Here is a 6,255-nt window from a genome sequence, read left to right on the forward strand (position 1 = left end):
ATTTGTGCTATTTTCACAGTGGGACTCCAGGGTGCAATAGCTGGCGGTGATATGGTAGGCTGGGTTTTGATGAATAATATGCCAATCACTGTTCTCCATGGCTTAATACATACAATACTATTTATAGAAGCATAATATTTTATGTTCGAGGCACATTCTCAATAGGCAACATACAGTGGGGTCTGAAATTATTTACACCCTTAATAAATATGAACTAAAATTACTGTATAAAATACTGAGCTTTATTGTATGCTTAAAAAAATGTCAAATTATTTATGTTAATACAATTGCTTAGAGAAAGATTTTGTTTAACAAGTAATATTTGTTCTTGCTGGAAGATCCACTTGCCTCCAAGCAGAGGCAACCAGGTTTTGGGCAAAAATGACCTAATTTAAAATCATTCTTTCACAATCTAATTTATTTCCAGGTAAGTATACGGTTTTCCATAACACAGGAACATCCAACGGAAACCGTTTTACCCACACCTTTTCAGCAGCAGGCATGTCAGTAGCCAGTAACATTTTATACAATTTTTTTGTTCTGACACTAGACAGTGCTTTCCATTCATCCCCATGGCCAATGTATAGATTTGGTAATACATACAAATCTTACCCCCTCATCTTTATTCATGACTGAAACCTAGTCTGCTGGAATGCCGCATTTCACTGTTCAAAAACATGCAATATAGTGCCTTTCCGAACAGTGTCATCTACATCATTCACAGTGTCAAAAATGGCCTGGTCTCTTAGAAAATCAGGAATAACTTCATAGACAAAGTCTTTAGTAAGTCTCAGGCCAGCCCTCATTAAAAGGGGATTATACAACACTATAATTAAACAGAATTTAAAAACACAGGTTGAGTACTAGATCCTTATGCTCACACACATACTGAATGTGAGGGAGAAGTTCTCCCCATCCACGAAACTGATGAAACAAAGGAACATGTTCATACATAGGCTTTTTCCAAGCCACTAATAGCCCACTCTCTTCACATCCACCATAATCATGCAAGTAATCCATCTTTGCCATCCAACAAGAAGTTGGAAACAATAGAATTCAGTTATTTAAAAACCCACTCAGGTATCTGTAGCGCACCCAGTATACACATTTAGATAACAGTAAAGAATTTGTTACCACCACTTTCCCTTTTAATTTTAGATTTCTCAATCTCCAAAATGTCAGGGTTTGTTTGATTTTATTTAAGACACCTGTCCTAGTCATATTACAAGCCTCCTTTTCATCAATACCCAAATTAACTCCAAGTACTTTGATATAGCCGTTAGCTCGTTTAAATTGGTACCTACACCCAGTATCAATAACTTGACCCACATACAAGACCTCAGTCTTTTCCACATTCATCTTGGTACCGGATGCTTTCCCAAAGAGCTCAAAACACTCCATAATTCTATTTACACATCTCGAACAGTACAAGTAGTGTCATCTGCATATTGCTGGACAACGCTGACACCACCGCCTGGAAGCGAAATGCCTCGGATTTGGGCATCTGCTTTAAGGAGAGCCACCAGAGGCTCAACCGACATACAGTACAAAGCCGCAGACAACGGGCAGCCTTGTCTCACCGACCTCTCCAATGGGAAAGCATCAGTAAGAAACCCGTTACATTTAACTCTACTAACAGCAGCACTGTATAGCAACTGTATCCAGGCCATCAGTCTGCTTCCAAAGCCAAAAGTTTGGAGCGTCTGCAGTAGAAAGGAGTGTTTTACTCTATCAAATGCCTTGTTTAAATCAAGGCTCAATACTACACCTCCCTCTACAGTCGTATGTCTGATAACATCCCTTATAGTGCATATACTGTCTGGGATGTCTATACAAGGGACGTAAGCCTGTGTCTCTGAAAAAATACTTCCCATTACTTTATTAATTCTGCTAGCAAGAACTTTAGTTAAAATCATATAATCTGCATTTAGAGATAATGGCCTGAAATGTTCCAGTGTTTTTCTACTCCCCTTGTTTTTATACAGAATGGATAACATACAGCTGTCGGGATATATACGCTACATCAGCAGGATAGAACGGCTGACTCCGGTAAGAAAAGGGGTGGCGGTCTGTGTATATTTGTAAACAACAGCAAATCTAATACTAAGGAAGTCTCAAGGTTTTAATTGCCTGAGGTAGAGTATCTCATGATAAGCTGTAGACCACACTATACCAAGATATTTTTCATCTATATTTTTTGTAGCTATCTATTTACCACCACAAACCGATGCTGGCACTAAGATTGCACTCAATGAGCTGTATAAGGCCATAACTAAACAGGAAAACGCCCATCCAGAGGCAGCGCTCCTAGTGGCCGGGGACTTTAATGCAGGCAAACTTAAATCCGTTCTACCTAATTTCTACCAGCATGTTAAATGTGCAACCAGAGGGAAGAAAAACTCTAGACCACCACTACTCCACACACAGAGACAACTACAAAGCTCTCCCTCGCCCTCCATTTGGCAAATCTGACCATAACTCTATCCTCCTGATTCCTGCTTATAAGCAAAAACTAAAGCAGGAAGCACCAGTGACTTGGTTAATAAGGAAGTGGTCAAACGACGCAGATGCTAAGCTACAGGACTGTTTTGCTAGTGTAGTGTATTAAAATTATGTCTTTGTTAAAGGTTTTTCAGGAAGAAATGGAAGGTTGATTATTGCTATCAAGAGGGAAGGTTTTAGCGTGACGTCACATATGACAAACAGGAAGTGGGTGGTAAGATACGGGGATTGAACAGTAGAGGGAGCTATTCAACTCTTGGAAGGCTATATAAAGGGGGGAGCAGCGACGAAGAGTTAGAATACAGCAAGATTTATTTGGGTCTGGTTCTCCGGACATTGTGTCTGTACTTACGCTGGAACCTCGTGGTTTGAATAAAGGCCTTTGAACACGATCCAGCCTAAGCAGACTCCTTGATTGACGGTAACACCTACGAATAACCTACACTACAAATGGAGGCTCCGCTGAGATATTGATTGCATCGTTGTTGGTCCCTTTCCTGGATTCGCGAGTTGACTACTGTCCAAGCCGGCTTTAAAGGTGAGAGATTACTCACAAAGAAATTTGGCCATTGGTTATCCCGCTGATTCATGAGAGGGCTTTGACGGTGTACAGTTAAAAGTACTTGGGTCATGGTTGATGTGGGGTGTTGCTGTCGATTAGGAGTCTGATAATAAATATTCTAAATTTGGTTGATGGTTAAACAGGGAATAATAGCATGTTTAGGACAATGGATTGGTAGAGAATAAATGTTGGAAGACGTCTGCATAGTTAGAGCACCGTGAATCTGGACAAGACCTCGTGGCGAGGCGATTCTTTAGGAATGGGCCATAAAATCCTTGCAACGCGTTATGTGGTGTACGGTTAATTCTGGGAATTATTAAGCTGGACGAATTATATGCATGTTATATACTCATCGTATGGTTGACGAACTATAATGTATGGGGTAACCTCTCTATGATTATTCAGAACTTACGGCAACAAAAAGTTAGACGGAGATAATTGCGATGATGATGATTTGGCCGCGGTGCGGGGTGTTCATTTGTATAGCTAGTAGGCCGCAGTTGGCTAGAGGCTGAAGCTAATGCTTGATTGTTTCAGGCCACGTGGTACATCGTTGCTAAGGCTAATTTTTGTAAGGCTAAAGTGTGAATCATGCTACATTCTACATGGTGGCTGAGGTGGATGCTAATGCTACATGCTAATTGTGTTTTGTGTCAGTGTACCTTAGGCTAAGCTAAATGCTAATGCTACATGCTAATTGTGTTGCGTGCTACATGCTAACGGATATCCTTAGAGATTCCATTGCGATGGATTAAAGTCTCTTAAACTTGTCACTGTCTGTAAGTCAGGTTGTATGTTTTGTGAGTGCTGTTAAAGGTTGTTTGACTAGGAGGGGAACGGAAGGTACAGCTGGACTGTTATCCGTTTAGTGGAGGTGAAAACGTGTTTCTGAATGGTTGTGCGCATGCGTTTAGTTTTGCGACACTACACTACAGAAAGGGGGAGTTTATGACACGAGATTAGGACACGTTTTGGTTTACGGCACTAGAGCTACGACATGCGGTCGTGCTGAGTCTACGAAACAAAATGGTGGCGTAAGGTCATATGTTGTTTGGGGTTTCCTTTTCAGGGGTTTAATGGCTACCGGAAAAGAAAGGTGAACACGACTCTTTTAAAATCGTTAAAGTAACTGTTATGTGAACGTTAAACTAGTTGTAGAGATGTAGTAAATTTATAAATTGAATATATGTTGACGAAGTATAATGCATTGATTTGAATGACGGATTAAAATAAAATTAAAATGTTTTGAGCGATCTATTTATTCTTGGGGTCAGGTTTCAAAATGTTTTGAGCTATTTATTTCTTCCTGGGTTCGGGTTGGTAGCAGAATATATATATTGAATGTGAATAAATGCTTGTCTGTATTGTTTTCTTCCCTTGTTATATGAGGCTATAGAACGGAGCAAAGGAGAGAGAGAGGGGGGTTAACGTGTGCGTGACGTGACGTGACGTGACAAGGTGTGACGCAGGCAGAGGATCATTCAAAATCAGGCTAGTACTTTTTTGTCTACAAATCTTTCCCTAGGATGTTGGATGCAATGACACTCTCTTAGACGCTTGGCAACGGACTGATCAGTGAATAAAAGTTGCAGTTTTGGGTCTCTGTGCATTACTGGGCCTGACTGGGGGATTCGGTTGGAAAGCAGGTACTGACATTATTCTGTGATATTGAAATATTTGGGTTCATATTAAACAATGGTTTATATTGGTGTGGTATTGTTGTAGATTGGAAGTCTTTTATTCTGTGATATTAAAATACTTGGGTGCATATTGTTTTATTCTGTGATAGTAAAATACTTGGGTGCATATTAAACAATGGAATTTATTGGGGTGATGGTGTTGTAGATTAGAATTCCATGTTGTTTGGATTACTGTGGAAGTTGACTACTGGTATTCACTTTCCGGAGGGGTTAAGGTAAGTGGGTCCTAAATTGGTAAAATAGGTGTAGAAATAAAAATTGGTCTTAATTATTCATAATTATTCATGGTTGTTAATTAAAATTTTAATTGAATAATTTAATGGATTTTTTTAGGGGGTTTATTTTTGATTAAAATTTTAATATTCATATTTTAATTTGTTTAATTATTCATATTTTTCAAAAAAATTTAATATTCATATTTTTTGAAAAAAATTTAAAATCAGATTTTTAGATTTTTTTTTAATATTCATATTTTTTAATTTTTAATATTCAGATTTTTAAAATTTTTATTATTCATATTTTAATTTTTTTACTATTCATATTTCTCTCGGGTTGTTTAGGTTATATTAATAATTAAAGGGGGGGAAGCCATAGGCTATATAGGCTAAAATAAATAGTTCACAATAAAGAAAGATAAAAGAGGACTTACAATGGGGAGAAAGGATAGCAAGGCTATGAAAGTTATTACACCGGTTAATATAGTCGAACATAGTAATCCTTTAGTTAAGGGTATTGCGAGATTATCCGGCAAATGGAACAAACGTTGGCCGGACATTGAACAACCCTGGCCAGAGGAAGGGACTCTTAATCCGGATGTTATCAACATCATGAAAGTACTTCTGTCAATTTACAAGGCAGATCAGAAGAAGGGAAAACAAAAAGAACGACGTAAAGAGAAGAGACAAAGGGAGCTGGGTGTTCTTAAATTGTTTGAAGATGAAGGACAAAAACTGAGGAAAGATACCAAAGACAAGGGAAGCAAAGGTATGGAGAAAAAGCTAAAGGAAGAGACGTCGACAGAGAAACTGAGGGTAGAGGTCGGTATACCTTTCTCACATACGGATTCGGCGAGAAGACCCCCACCGTATGAGAAGGAAGTTGAGCTTAGGGATGCTTATCCTCAGCTTCCAGTAATCCTCCAGCAGGGGGATTATTACATCAGAGATGAAGATGAACAAATTATAGAGAGAGGACAAGCAGAAACGACCGTAAAAATGCATCCAAGCACCAAAGGTGGAAAGAAAACGAGAAGTCTGAAAACTAAGGGTGGTATGAGGTTAAGTAGGATGGAATTGGAGAAGGACGATGATGATCAGAGTGATTTAGAGGGGATCATGGGTGGATATGATCCGGTCATCAAACGGAGGTTGGCCAGAACGGAGAGAAGGGGTAAGGAAGGTTTGAAGAAGAAGGATACAAGATATTACAGTGCTGAGGAAGGTTTGAAGAAGAAGGATACAAGATATTACAGTGCTGAGGAAGATTCGAAGA

Source organism: Coregonus clupeaformis, chromosome 10 (assembly GCF_020615455.1).
Source record: "Coregonus clupeaformis isolate EN_2021a chromosome 10, ASM2061545v1, whole genome shotgun sequence".
NCBI classification, from domain to species: domain Eukaryota; kingdom Metazoa; phylum Chordata; class Actinopteri; order Salmoniformes; family Salmonidae; genus Coregonus; species Coregonus clupeaformis.